At 40.4% G+C, this 15,995-nt stretch overlaps 1 protein-coding gene across 1 annotated transcript in view; it reads right to left on the bottom strand.

Moving 5' to 3' along the window:
• CTNNBL1 (catenin beta like 1) overlaps nt 1–15,995 on the bottom strand; it is a 161,543-nt gene that overhangs the window by 138,319 nt on the left and 7,229 nt on the right. The gene's annotated exons all lie outside the window — the stretch shown is intronic.

Here is a 15,995-nt window from a genome sequence, read left to right on the forward strand (position 1 = left end):
CCTTCCTACCTTTATTTGGGGATTTCATAATTTCAAAGCTTTCTGATACCTCTTCAGGTGATTCGACATATGGAATGTCACAAACCCAAGCTTGTGGACGGATTGCTCTAACCAATTCAAAATGCTCAGAAATCATCTGCTGTTAACCTCACCTAATTACATTTTGTCAGAATAAAAAGGAGTTTTCAAACATTCATTTTTACCAGATGGTAGTGAGTGGCCTGACCCAGAAGTTACAGATGAGCTGCAGTAATGAGTTTTCCCTTGCCTTTGCTGGCTGCACATTCACTGGTGACATTCTACAACTAGGGCTTCTGGCTCAATCAATATTTGCAGGCATGAAACCTGCCAAAGTTAACATCAGAGCTCTCTTGCAAATTTGCTTAAGGCATCAGAACTGAAAAAGCTCACAATCTCTAATGCTGCAACTATCATCAGCCAAAGTTCATAATTAGGGATCAAAGTCATCAGAGACAGAAAATTCTACCCACTCAAAGGGTTGTTGTGATGGTTAAAACATCTTACAAAGGGGCTTTGTGTAAGCTATAAAGTGCTATGTCAATGTAAGGGAATATCATTATCATGTTTTTAAGAAATATCTGAGTGACTAGAACAAAAAAATCTCACAATTTGTATGGAAATACAAAAGACCCCGAATAGCCAAAGCAATCTTGAGAAAGAAAAATGGAGCTGGAGGAATCAGGCTTCCTGACTTCAGACTATACTACAAAGCTACAGTAATCAAGACAGTATGGTACTGGCACAAAAACAGAAATATAGATCAATGGAACAGGATAGTAAGCCCAGAGATAAACCCACGCACATATGGTCACCTTATCTTTGATAAAGGAGGCAAGAATATACAGTGGAGAAAAGACAGCCTCTTCAATAAGTGGTGCTGGGAAAACTGGATGGCTATATGTAAAAGAATGAAATTAGAACACTCCCTAACACCATACACAAAAATAAACTCAAAATGGATTAAACACCTAAATGTAAGGCCAGACACTATTAAACTCTTAGAGGAAAACATAGGCAGAACACTCCATGACATAAATCACAGCAAGGTCCTTTTTGACCCACCTCCTAGAGGAATGGAAATAAAAACAAAAATAAACAAATGGGACACCAGTTAGAATGGGCATCACCAGAAAATCTACAAACAACAAATGCTGGAGAGGATGTGGAGAAAAGGGAACCCTCTTGCACTCTTGGTGGGAATGTAGATTGATACAGCCACTATGGAGAACAGTATGGAGGTTCCTTAAAAAACTAAAAATAGAACTACCATACAACCCAGCAATCCCACTACTGGGCATATACCCTGAGAAAGCCGTAATTCAAAAAGAGTCATGTAGGGCTTCCCTGGTGGCGCAGTGGTTGAGAGTCCGCCTGCCGATGCAGGGGACATGGGTTCGTGCCCCAGTCCGGGAAGATCCCACATGCCGCGGAGCGGCTGGGCCTGTGAGCCATGGCCGCTGAGCCTGCATGTCCAGAGCCTGTGCTCCGCAACGGGAGAGACCACAACAGTGAGAGGCCCGTGTACCGCAAAAAAAAAAAAAGAGTCATGTAGCACAATGTTCACTGCAGTTCTATTTACAATAGCCAGGATATGGAAGCAACCTAAGCGTCCATCAACAGATGAATGGATAAAGAAGATGTGGCACATATATACAATGGAATATTACTCAGCCATAAAAGGAAACAAAATTGAGTTATTTGTAGTGAGGTGGATGGACCTAGAGTCCGTCATACAGAGTGAAGTAAGTCAGGAAGAGAAAAACAAATACCGTAGGCTAACACATATATATAGAATCTAAAACAAAAATAGAAAAAAGTGGTCATGAAGAACCTAGGGGCAAGACAGGAATAAAGACGCAGACCCACTAGAGAATGGACTTGAGGATATGGGGAGGGGGAAGGGTAAGCTGGGACAAAGTGAGAGAGTGGCATGGACATATATACACTACCAAATGTAAGATAGATAGCTAGTGGGAAGCAGCCGCATAGCACAGGGAGAGCAGCTGGGTGCTTTGTGACCACCTAGAGGGGTGGGATAGGGAGGGAGGGAAGGAGATGCAAGAGGGAAGAGATATGGGGATATATGTATATGTATAACTGATTCACTTTGTTATAAAGCAGAAACTAACACACCATTGTAAAGCAATTATACTCCAATAAAGATGTAAAAAAATAGATGCTCAATAAATATGTATTGATTAAAAAAAAAGAGATATCTGAGTGGCAATTCCAGATATTCATATACAATTATATATTATGCCTTTGCAAGAATCATGGCAATATGCCACCTTTTTTTTCTGGAAGAAAAACAAGGTACCAAAAACTCCTCAAAATCTCCAAGCAAAGTCATTGCAAATATTAAAAAGAACTCTCATGTACTTATTAACTCCCAATTTAAAAAATTACAGGTACTAAGAGTACAGTAATTACTGGAGAATGTAGGTTTTACCAATGTCCACGGTGGGGGGGGGGGTGAGGGGGAATTAATGTATCAAAAATTAACATTACAAAAGGTCTCACTTATGATCTGTAATCTGACTGGCTGACAAGTAACATGAATATGATTTATAATTTAAATCACTAGTCATGAAGACTCTACTTAATCAATTTTTCCTACCCAAAGAATTCTTACTCCTTGTTAAAGCCTGAATATATATCCATCTCGTTTCCAAAGGGTGTGTAGATTTCTTTTTTGGAAGTACAAACTATTCTTCAGCATTCATGATTTACTTTGACATTTTTTCTATTTAATTCTACAGCTGCATCAGTAAGCTGACTATTGATTCTGTTTCTTTATCAAGCCTAACAGAGGCAGATACCTGTAAAATCATTGTAAGGTAAACTACCTCCATTTTAACAGACATTATGAATGTTTTGTCAGCTACATCAGAACCATGAACATTCACTCAGGAAGTGTTTACTGAGCTAACAGAACCTGAACATCACTCTACTAGGTGTTGGAGGGAATATTAGACATCAAACCAAGAACAACAACAACAGAACTGCACTGACCTAAAAAAAGCACACAGTATACAATGCAAAGAGCAGTGGACCAATAATCATAAAAATCTGGGTGCTAGTGAATCACTTAAAAGTCACATGACCTTAGATAAGTCATTTGACTTACCAGCACCGCATTTAAAAAATGCTCTGGGGCTTCCCTGGTGGCGCAGTGGTTGAGAGTCCGCCTGCCGATGCAGGGGACATGGGTTCGTGCCCCAGTCTGGGAAGATTCCACATGCCGCGGAGCAGCTGGGCCTGCGAGCCATGGCCGCTGGGCCTGCGCGTCCGTCCGGAGCCTGTGCTCCGCAACGGGCGAGGCCACAGCAGTGAGAGGCCCACGTACCGCAAAAAACAAAACAAAAAATCTCTGCCCTTGCTCTGCTACCTCACAGGATTATCTTTAGTAAGATAAGGGAGAATAAGATTAAATAAAGATACAGCACTTTAAAGAAAAAAGAGCCTAGGATTCAACTTCTTTTAATGACAGCTAACTGCAAAGTCCTATATATACAACAGACTTTTAGAATTACTTAAAATCAGCTTTTGACAAGGAATATAATCACAACTATGATTTCAAAAGAAAAAATACTGAGTAGCCCATAAGCATGTAAAAAGGGACCCAATCTCATCAGAAATCAGGGAAATGCATATAAAAACCAGGAAATATCATCTGGTTGACAAAAATAAAAAAAAATTAAAATCTGGCAATATCATGTGTCAGTGAGGATATAGAGAAACAAATTAAAACATGCTGATAGAAGAGTAAATGAGTACAGAGCTAATTGGTGATACCTAGTAACACTGAAGATGCATATATTCTGACTATCCCAGCAATTCTATTCCTAGATATACACATTAGAGAAATTCTCAGACATATGCACAAGGACCTATTTAAAGAATGTTCAGTGGAGCATATTTGTAATAAGAAAAAAGAAAATTTCAATGATCACTGGATGCATACATAAGCAGTAATCATTAAAAAAAATGACTGGGAATAATAATCACCAAATTCAGGATAGTGATCGCTTCTAAGAAGGGTAATAAAGAAATTGGATTAAGGACGGCTACACAATGAAATGGGATTAGGGAAGGGTACACAGGACACTTCGACTGTATTTATAATATTTTATTTCTTAAATAATGATCTGAAATAAACTTGGCAAAACGGTATGGTTATGCACATACTTAGGGGGAAAAAAAAGGAGACCACTAGAAGCTAGCAGGGAATCATGCAGAACAAGTCATGCCCAACTGGTTGTAGTCCCTTGATATTGTTACTGCTGATTAAGGTTAAGGGTTTACAATACCTACAGAGCACCTTTATCTCAACAAGATCTTTCACAAAGTCACTCAAGTGGGCAGACGGAGAAATGTGGGTGAATGGTAGTATAGACAGAGAGATTCATAATAGGTTAAACCAAAAGAGTATGAGCAGTATAAAGTCCCTTGTTTAAATTCAAAATAGCAAATATATAAAGTCCCTGCCAGAGGAAATATGACTTAAAAATAATTCATTCAGGAAACAGCTGAAGGTTTTAGTTAATGTCACTTTCAACAGAATGGCCAACTTTAATTTTTTAAAAATCTAATGCATATTAAGGGTGCACTATTAGAAGCATAACATCTAATTCGAGTACAGTCCTGTAACACTGAGTTAGCTACCACACTTGAAAAGAGGCATTACAATCTCAATATTGCATGAGCAGGACAGTACAGGGTCTGGAAACCTTGCCATAGAAAAAAACCAATAAAGGAATGAGAGAAGAATTAGGGAGGGACCCAAGAGTCACCTTCAGTTACTCAAATGATGCCTTGGAATGGAGTAAACACATATAGTGCTACCGTGAAGAGCAGACCACCTTCCTTTCCCCTTTTGTTCCAGCTAGAAAAATCCTACTCAGCCTTAAACTCCAGCTCAAAGGCCACCTTCTCTAGGAGTCATCCAAATGTTCCAGTAAGACCTCTGAGCTTCCTCAGCAAGGTATCATATCAGCACACAACACATTATCAGCACACAACATGTGCATTAATAAATCTCCATCTCCTCTACTAAATCATATGCTAGGTCCTCAAGGGTAGGTGCCCTGAGATCTGACCCTTACTGCTAACACCTCAGCACCCCACAATGTCCAGCTCATAGCAGGTACTTAACCCACATTGCTAAATCAATGGGAGACAAGGGAAGAGGGCAGATAAACCAATGAACTACCCAAGAATCATAATTCACTATTAGCAAATGTATACAATGTATGCATATTCTCAGAATTTCTTGGATCATTAGATTACTGCAACCAGGCAGAATTCATCTGTTATGTGTTCTATCTACATATTTAATCATTTTATGCCACCCTGGGCTATATAGCTTAGTAAATTTTCTAATGGTGGCACCAAGTGATATTCAGAGGGTAAGAAGAGTAAAACTCACATTCAGACAAAGTGTATCCATACAACCTCATAATTTACAGACGAATAAACTAAGCCTCAAGGATGTGACAAGACTTGAGCCTGAAGCCATAGAGCTGGGTCTGGAATCTAACTCTCACTTTTACAGCAGCAGTATACACAACCCCCCAGTCAGCTTTCCTTAGTCACAACTTCAGAAACTATCATCTAAAGGAATAATTTGCATCATCTCTCCCTGCTGCCACCATCGTTCAACCAACACTAAAATCCCCCCTGCCACTTTTCTGCCCATGCCCTTAGCCAGGAAAGCTCTTTTCTGTAGTTGCTTCTTGCCTGTTTGGAAGCTCACTGACCAGAAGCGCTTACTGTCATCTGTCTATATGGAGATTTCGGTAAAACTCCCTCCGCCAGATCATCTGGGGAACCCATACTGAGCCCAGGGGTTACCCACCTTGAACACCAGTCCACTTTGAATCTTTAAACATTAAATAACAAATTAATATGGCAAAGATATTTTAAATTATTTAAACTATTTCCAAAGGCTCAAACACAAGACATTCACTTTATTATTTAAATATCTAACACAAAGGTTAGATATTTTGTTAAGTGCATGTCATAGAGGCTGGGGGAGGTGGAGTATGCATTCAGCAACCAAGAGACCCACACAATGGCTTTGCAAGTTACATGACACACCTGTTACATGTAATCGTGATGACAGAGATGTCTCCAGCCAGTGGACTACTGCCTCGAGCAATGCACAATTCCATTAAGACTAAAGTGGGGAAGGAAATCTTTTAACTACTTTTTCTATAAGTTGCCTCTAAGGTCATTGCCAAGACTCAAAACTGCATTCCTTTTTCAAACAGCAGGAGTGATTGTGGCGGGGAGGCGGGGCAGCGTATACTAGCAAGAAGACAGAGAGGAAAGAAAAAAGTGGAGGTGTTTTGAGAAAATGGGAAGGGGGGGAATATTCAGAGCATACTGAATGGCCTGGGACTAAATGAGTGAGAACCAGATCATACGTGAGAAACGAGTCATGTTATTTATTTACAAAATCTAGGTCTTTCACAGTTGCTTATTAATTCCTTAAGGGTTCCAACATGGTTTTGATCTCTAGAGCCTAGGACATCAGCTATTACCATTATTTCTTTTAAAGCTTAAAACTTATCTACATAAGTCTGTTACACAATAGCTGCCACATTTATTTCAAGGAAGACAGAACTCACATGAAACTTTACCCTGAGTATCTTGTTAAAAAGAGTATTTTTCAACATTATGGGTAATACTTTAAAGTCTGAAAATGTAGCACAATTTTACAACATAATTTCCAGCACTGGAGTGCCGATTTACCTATCTCTCTCAGCTTGAATGAAATATCTAGTGTTATGGCATCTGTACATGCCTGCTGATGAGTCCATCAAAAACAATGAAAAGAGATGACATGTCTGTTTTCTTCTATGATGCATTTTATTTTCCTCAACCCAAAGGTTTTACTATTTCTAGAAGCTTTACAAACCACTAGAGTTAGCAAAATACCTCTGTTCCCAATAAAGACAAGGATGGTAAATGAATTATTCTTAGAGTCAGAAATATTTCCTCCACCCAGAAACAGAGGGCACCCTGACCACTTGGCCATGTGGAATATGATCAAAAGAATTCTTTGGTAGCCTGGGTAGCCTCTTGCCCAGCTACGAATTCCCCCTACAAGCTCTATCTCCACCACAACTCTCTCAGGAAGACTATAAAATTGACTTCAAAGTGATTTCAAAGTAATAACTGCTCACTCCAAGAACATTTTAGGGTACTCAATTTCCTAGCAATAGCATCTAATAGACCAGATAAACCAAAACACACACCTCGCTGGGTGGGAAGAAACTCTACCAAGGGTTAAGATAATTAAGTAAGTGTCTTATACAGAAACAAATTAAATAAATAGTAGAATAAAATAATTGTTTTGAACCATCTTTTTCCTTTTTAAAGTTTTCTTTGAACCTTGGTAGGCTTTTGGCATCAAAAAAACTTAAGAATTGACTGCCTTTTAAAAAATTACCTTAAAACAGTGCAAAGACAACTGTTTTTTTTTTTGCATCATGCAAAGACATCATTACATGTTATAATACCTTTACTTTTTTATAAAGGAAAGCAAAGTGAATTTTCATAAGCATGTTTCCTCTGTGGGCGCATCTCTAGTTGGTTACAACCAACTGGAGAGAGCCATCAAGGCAAACTACCCATTAGCTGTCAATTTAGAATGATTCTAGAAAGCTAGCCCCAGAGCTCTACCAGTATCTTTTCAACAACCTCTTAATCTTGTTTATAACACCTGTGTTAAAGCAGCCTGACATCAATCCTACTCACTTGTCTCAGACTGAAATTACTTAGAAACTTGAGAATTCAGGTAAACATATTAAATACCAGAGAGTCACTGGCTGAAAACCCTGTACACAAGGGAATTCGGTCACCTCTTTTAAACAAAGCTGCATAAATAAGCCAGGATGGGCCTCAATAGGCAAAGTCAGATATAAATCCTACAAAGAGCTTCTCAGGAGGCACTGAGGTCAGAGAATCGCAGGATTTAAAGAAACCATGAAGAATTCTTCCTCACCAAGCGATTATCCAAGCTTTATAACAATGACCATTAACTGTGTGCTTATTATATACCTGGAACTTCACATTTCATTATCTTTTCAATCCTCACACAACTCTGCCAGGTAGGTAATACCATTCCCTGTTTCTTCAAGTGAGGAAACCAAGGCTCAGGTAGTGGCTTGCTTGGCGAACTGCCTAAGGTCAAAGAGCTAGAAAATAGTGGAGACAGGACTCAAACAATCTAAGCCCAAGGCTCTTGCTCTTACCAGGACACCATACTACCTACGACCGTGTGATTGGGAAATCACCCCACCATAACTGGTTTCTGTGCTTACTAGTAATCTGTTTCCCAAGGCTACTTAAACTTAAGTGTACTTTTAGCAGCTCTACCACTTTCTGTTTTAGAAACCCATGTGTGTCCCAGGCCTGTACAAAACAATGTACATAAGAAATGATGGTAAAGTAGTCCCATTTATAGGGGAGCATGGTGCAGGGAAAAGAAAATGGATGTTAGTGGTCAGACACTTAACTTTGTTGTTACCAGTATGTGACCTTGGTCAAATCACCACACACTGAGATCATCCTTGGAAGTAGCTCTCACAGCGAGGAAGTGCCTAACCCAGAAAAAGTACTTAATAAATGTTTAAGAAAAAAAATCAAATGGAAATGCATGTGCCAGACATAACCAACATGAAATAAAAACTAACCTTGTTAGTTTTATCTTTTGCCTGTAAGGTTGGGTAAAGAGAAAACAGCAATTATGGCTCACAGTAGAGTTGGTATAAATCTGGCTAATAAATGATTAATCTCTTGTTTTGGAGTCAAAGACAGCTCGGTCTTTAAAACAACTCCAGTCAACTCTCGGGTTATTAAAGTACTGGAATCGGACTTTTATCAAGATCATCAACTGCTATTTAAGACAAGTTTCACCCAACCCACTGTCTCCTATGACTAGGGCCACTATCATTCACAAACACAGCTTAGTCTCCTCTCCATCAAGATGTAAGAGACAAGAAAGAGAAGACAACTGTGGAAGTGCTAAGAGTTAACATAAAAAGATACCTGGAAGAAACCCAAATTCAGCCACCTAATCATTGATTCACTGCTTCATTCATTCATCCCTCGTTCTTTCCTTTCTTCAGTCAAGAGACATTCATTGAGTAGTTACAGCAGGTACTGAGCTGGTCACTGCCCTAGAGGAACTCAAAGTCCAATGGGAAGAAAGATATGTAATCAAATAATTCCAATACAAAATCGTTGGGAAAGGCAGTCTCATGCATGCAGGATTTCAAACCCCACTCAGTCACATAAAAACGGGCCTTGGGCCTGGAATACTTCTGTACAAGAGATAAGGAGCCCATACAGCCTATGCCTGGCTTATCACTTTGTATAGGAATATCTTTCCCTGTTTCAGGCTCAGCAAGTGTTCCTTTGTTCTGCTTAAGCATGCGTGTCAATGGCCCTTAGTCATGCCACTAGCTTTCAGGTCTGGGTCCTTCTGCTGCTGAAAGAAAGAGGGGTGCACATAGGCTAACCGTCCAGCGTTGGAAGGGGGAGGGCCCTGCTAGCCACAAGGGACTGACGTACACTACTGGAGCTGATCGTGCTCTGTCTCTTCTCTATGTGAGTAAAGCATTGTTCCATCCAGTGCTTGACTGTGTTGTGTCTTCCTTGGCAACTCCAATACCAAGATGCAATGGACAGTGTTTGAAGCGCTCCCCTGGGATTGGTAACTGATGCACGGTGTTCTGCTTCCCCGGATTTGATAACCAGGGCATGGTGTTCTACTGGACAAGAACGATATATATGGTAGACTGGAGGCAAGTACAAGGTAGGGTGATGGTAGCATTCTGCTGCATTCTACTCTCTAGTGTGTTTCTTTTTTTAAGCCACCTTCATCCACTGGAGCCCTCTATTAGGAAAAAGATTCTACCACCTACTTCTTGGGTGTCTTTGGGCAAGTCACTAAACCTCTGTGAACTAACTTTCCTCACCTGCACAATGGGAATAAGAATACTGACTTCCCAGGGCTGCCTTTAGGGTGAGACAGAATAACATATCAAATCAAATAGCACAATGTCTGGCTCTCAGGAGGCTTCAATACTTGGTAGTTCCCAGCCTTCTATTTTGTTCTTTTGGCTTGGTGACATAGGGAGGAGAAAACACATATTCTTTTATCTCATTAAAAGTATGACAATTCCTACAAGCTCCTCTATGAGGTGTTTTTCATTCACTGCAAATCAGGAACATACTAAACCTATAAGTAACCCCTTCTCCCGCAAACACAAAGATAAACTGTCAATTGAAGGCACATCTGCCATTAATGCAGAGGCAATACTTCAAGCCCAGCTGCACACCTACCTCCGGATATTATCCTGTTAGGCTTGGTGTCATGCTCCTGAAAAAAGCTATACTCACTGCACTCAGCAATCAAAGTGCCTCTGCCTCACACAAGATGAACCATGGCTAAAAATTGCTTTTTTAAATTAAAATAAGACTTCCTCAACCTCAGCACAACTAGAATGTGGAGCCCAATATCAGACTGTCAACCAGCCTCCATCTTGCTCTAATGGTGGTTTGAAGCACCCAGAAAAGTAGAGGGAAAATTACTAATTTAAACAAAATGTTTAGTCCTCTAATTATGGGACAGGCTCCAGGAATATGGAAAGTGATTTGCAATCTTCATTATGGAATCCCCACCAACCACTAGCACAAGTCATATCAGCCAGAAGGCAAATGCCATCTCTTTTTCCCCCACTGGGCCTTCTGTGTCCTTATAAGTTCTGTGGTGATGGAAGAAGAAATCTTTGGAAAAAGAAAAAAATGAGGTACAAGAATCAGAATTTCTGTCTCCCCAAGTTCACTATGCTGAATAAGGTGTAAGGATCCCCCAGTGAGAAGCTAGGGAGATAATATTCAGTGACTACATTGGCAGGCTAAGCGGACTGAGGGCCTTTGAAACTCTCAAGTCTTGTAAAAACTGCCCAACTCAAGTGGTGCTTAAGTAATTCTTTCTATTTGCTGAGAAGTCCTGTCATCCTCCTCTCATCAGTGGTAAGAGATGCACAGAAAATTAGGTGGTGCCCACCAATGGCACCTCTGGTCAGAAGGAAATCTGTTCCTCTGTGGATATGCTTGTACCATTGCTAATTTGTGTTAATCTCTGCCCGTTCAGATCTCTATGTGCTAACTCAGGAAAAAAAGTCCCTACCAACTAACTCTGACAAGTCTGATGGCAGAACTCCCACTGGAGAATCAGCAGACAGCAAAGGCAGGCAATTATTCCCCTTCATTAGAGAGAGTTCTTTTTAATTTTTTTTTTTTAATTTTGAAAACAACAAGTAGCCATTCACAGGCACTGCTCACTACAGTCACTTATACAACTGGCAGAAACTGAAATTTCCCCCAAGCCAACTGAAAAAGATGTCCTGGAAGTAGCCAGAAATGACTGTGCCCCTTTAATTACCTACCCACTGTAATGTAAAACCAGACAGAGAGAGGATGGCCACAGCAGATCTGGGCAAAACAGTGGTGATATTTAATCATCAGTCCAAACCATCTGCAACTGTTTTGCAGAAGCACATGAAGTTTATGGATTCCAAAGCTTCCTACAAGTTACCAGGTGCTGAGGGTCAGCTGCATTGTCCTCAGGTCCACCAGAGGCTGCTTTCTTCGTTCTCTCCAGGCCAGCGTGCTCAACAAAAGGCACCAACCCCACATTTTCTGTGCCAAGCCTGGCACTAGGAGAGTGTTGCTTCTTGATTAAGCCAGAATCCAGATTAAATGTTTAGAACTGGGAGATTCTGAAAACCACCTAGGCGGGAAAGCAATTATTCTAGGGAGAGCACAGCTTCAGCTGCGGCCCTCCGCAGCACAAAGGTGAATTCTATCCCCGTTGAACGACTAAGCTGGCCAGATTGCTTCCCTACAATCTATTCTCCATTCGGCAGAGGCAGTGATCTTTTAAAACTTAACCAAACTGTGTCAGTCCACAGCTTAAAACCCCTAATGGTTTCCCAATGTACCAACAATAACATCTAAACATCTTAGCGCTTCCCATCCTCCCCACAGCAGACCTCTCCGTCCTTATCTCTGTCCCTGCCTCACTCGTCATGCTCTAGGCCATACTGCCTCAAACATGACGAGCTTGGTCCCACCTTAGGACTTTTGTAGTGGTTTTCCCCTTGGCTTACATTGCTGTTCCCACAGCTCTTCATGTGGCTGGATCCTTCTCGTTATTCATTCTCAGCTCAAATGTTACCTCCTCAGAGAGGCCTTCTGGGATCTTCTGATGATCCCCAATCATTCAATTACATCAGCCCATTTTCCCCTTCATATCTCTATTTAAAATATCTTGTTTTTGTTTCTCTAGTGCTATTTGTTTGCATGTTTAGGTGTTCTTATTTATTTGTATTTGTTTTCCTTGTATATTTTCTGTCTTGCCTCCCTGGGTATAAGTTCTATAAAGACAAGGGACAGCAACTGTCTTGTGTATCACTCTATTCCTGATGCCTAGTATAACATCCTGCATTTAGTAGGCATTTAATAAATTTGTTGAATAATTTAAAAATGAAAGGCTCGATATGGATTACTAATCTAAATGAAGTTTACTAGCCCTTGAAAATCTGGATTGGCTCACAGCCTGACGATGAGCATGTGTCACAACGCCCTAGAAACATACAAAACACCAGCAGAGAACTGATGTACTATTAATGGTTAAGTCTATTAAAGATTCCAAAAGTAATTTTAAACTTAGTTGCTCTTAACTGGAGGGGGGGGTCAAATAAAAATGTAATTAATCCTCAATTTTATGTACTAACAGAATAAGCACATGAATAATGCCAAAGTGTTCAATAATTGATCATACCTGCCTTTGGAATATAGTCAGACACAGTCAGAGAGAAGCATCATAATACTCTGTGCTTGACTTCAAATCCTTCTCAGTTCAGTCACTGACTTTGGACACTGCTGGGTAGTTGAAGGGAAGTCTAAGGAGCCAAAGTAGACAATCTGCTTACAGGAAACTGATCATCTAAAATGAGTTAAGAGATGAAAATGCACTGTGGTAGTCTCACTAGATCTTTCACTGAACTCAGGATGAAGGTAATCTAGTTTGTTCACCAACCCACAATGGAGCGGGGGTTCCAAAGTTTAGGCCAACACACTTTCAGATCACTCACTCCTGGAACTCTGTGGAAAAGAAAATGTTCTTGAACTATTCAGCTGAAATACTAGAATCAAATGGCTGGCCTTGGAGAAGGTAAGAGTATTCCTGCTATACTTTCTCCTAATTCCATTTTCCCGACAGCTATACAAGACTCAGACCAAAACCAATCACTTCCTTCAGGAACATTAAGGGAAAAAAAGAAAAAGAAAGGAGTAATTTGTAAATGAGATTCCTGGCACTAGAAAAGAGGAAAACTGAGATATCTTAGTAATATTAAAGCGACCTGGGGAAAAGAATTACTGTGTTGATGACATAATCCTTGATATCAATGACTGCTAACTGTGGTAGACTAGGGTTATACTTTAATCTATTGAGAACAGTTCTATACTGTGGAATGTGTGAGTGACAAACTGTTCTCATTTCCTTTTACAGCATTCTAAAGCTTAATCTCCAAGACACCAGTGACCTTGAGAATACTAAGGCAGCTTTGCAGAATTCGAGAAAAACATTTTTTCCTTTTGCTATCCCATATGTGTTGTCTATAATTATATCGATAATAAAAATTGACAGCTAGCCTGTACTGGGCACTTACCATGTGTCAGGCACTGTACTACTTAGCACTACCCACACTGTCTCATTTAATCCTGTATCTTTAAAAAAAAGATGGTAAAGTGGAGATTTTTTAAAAGATGGTGGGGCAGAGACAGACACTGTTATATAATCTGCATTTTAAAGATGAAGACTTGAGGCTTAAAGAGGTTAATTAAATGACCCAAGGTCACATAGCTACCCAGTAGCAGAGGTGGGATTCAAACACAGGCAGCAGTCTGCCTGACCCAGAGTTATTGTTCATCCACTACACTAAACATTAAAAGACGTCTAAAATGGGCACACTCAGAAGGGCATGTATTTTGAATTATTTTCTCCAACAGTGCTAACAAGGTATCTTGAACCATCCACATTCTCCAATGTAGTCATTTATACATGTGAAAACTTCTGTATGGGGGGTCTTATAAATGCAACCCCCAATTTAAACAGTGACACCTAGTGAGAGACTGCAGAAAGGTATGGCTGTCTTCCTCAAATTCACCTCTAAAATTAGGCATCTCAATAAGACCTATCTCCAAGGAAGCTGAAATAGGTAGGACTGGAGACTATGACCAGAGAAGGGTGTTCTGTTGGTACACAGAGGAAATAAACCCACATTCATCGTGCCAATATGACATCCACAAAGAAAAAAATGAAGACAAACTAGAAAGCTAATTATTTGACAAAGTCCCAAGAGTCTAAACTAAGATGGTGGCAACTGAAATAGAAAAGAAGGGATAGAGAAACGGCTCCTGAAGAAGCAACAACTCCCCTGCAAGCCTTCCCAAGTTCCCAATGGCAGGACTGTTCCTGCCTCTATGCCACCACATCTTGTTCATGCAATGGCACTGTGTACTGGATTATCAATTCTCAAATCTGTGGGATGCTCCCCCTTAGACTGTAAGCTCCATGAGAGCAAGAACTGTGACTTATGCATTTTCAGACCCTAACATCCTCTTGACTCCTGAGAAAAGAGCTAGCCCTTTGCCCAAGAGTTTGCATTTTCCATGAGGAAAACAACCTTGCCTTTCATCTTTAAGCTCCTTCATCTTTGAGAACTAGCTCCAGGGCTTTTTTCAAATCTGCTGGACAGCTACACCCTTGACTAAAAGGCAGAATTGGGGGTAGGTGATAAGGGGGCGGGTGGAGAGATGCAGAGAATTATGTGATACCAGAGCATACGGTCAGAATGTTCAGTAGTCACATGAAACCTAAATCAGGACTAGTGAGCTAAGAGTTTACATAAAGATGCTGAAAGACAAAAGAATGGATGATTCCTCTAAGATGAGGAACCAGGTTATAGAATAAAATTCTAGTGAAGAGGCTCTAAACAAACACATGAAAGGATGCTCAACATCACTAAAATTGGAGAAATGCAAATCAAAACTACAATGAGGTATCACCTCACACCAGGCAGAATGGTCATCATCAAAAAATCTACAAACAATAAATGCTGGAGAGGGTGTAGAGAAAAGGGAACCGTCTTGCACTGTTGGTGGGAATGTAAGTTGATACAGTCACTATGGAGAACAGTATGGAGGTTCCTTAAAAAAACTAAAAATAGAACTACAATACGACCCAGCAATCCCACTACTGGGCGTATACCCTAAGAAAACCATAATTCAAAAAGAGTCGTGTACCACAACGTTCATTGCAGCTCTATTTACAATAGTCAGGACATGGAAGCAACCTAAGTGTCCATCGACAGATGAATGGATAAAGAAGATGTGGCACATATATACAATGGAATATTACTCAGCCATAAAAAGAAATGAAATTGAGTTATCTGTAGTGAGGTGGATGGACCTAGAGACTGTCATACAGAGTGAAGTCAGTCAGAAAGAGAAAAACAAACACCGTATGCTAACACATGTATATGGAATCTAAAAAAAAAATGGTTCTGAAGAACCTAGGGGCAGGACAAGAATAAAGACGCAGCGTAGATGAAGAGAATGGATTTGAGGACACAGGGAGGGGGAAGGGTAAGCTGGGACGAAGTGAGAGAGTGGCATGGACATATATACACTTCCAAATGTAAAATAGATAGCTAGTGGGAAGCAGCTGCATAGCACAGGGAGATCAGCTTGGTGCTTTGTGTCCACCTAGAGGGGTGGGATAGGGAGGGTGGGAGGGAGAGGCAAGAAGGAGGAGATATGGGGATATATGTATATGTATAGCTGATTCACTTAGTTATAAAGCAGAAACTAACACACCATTGTAAAGC

This window comes from Mesoplodon bidens, assembly GCF_964165515.1.
Source record: "Mesoplodon bidens genome assembly, chromosome: 15".
Lineage (NCBI taxonomy): Eukaryota > Metazoa > Chordata > Mammalia > Artiodactyla > Ziphiidae > Mesoplodon > Mesoplodon bidens.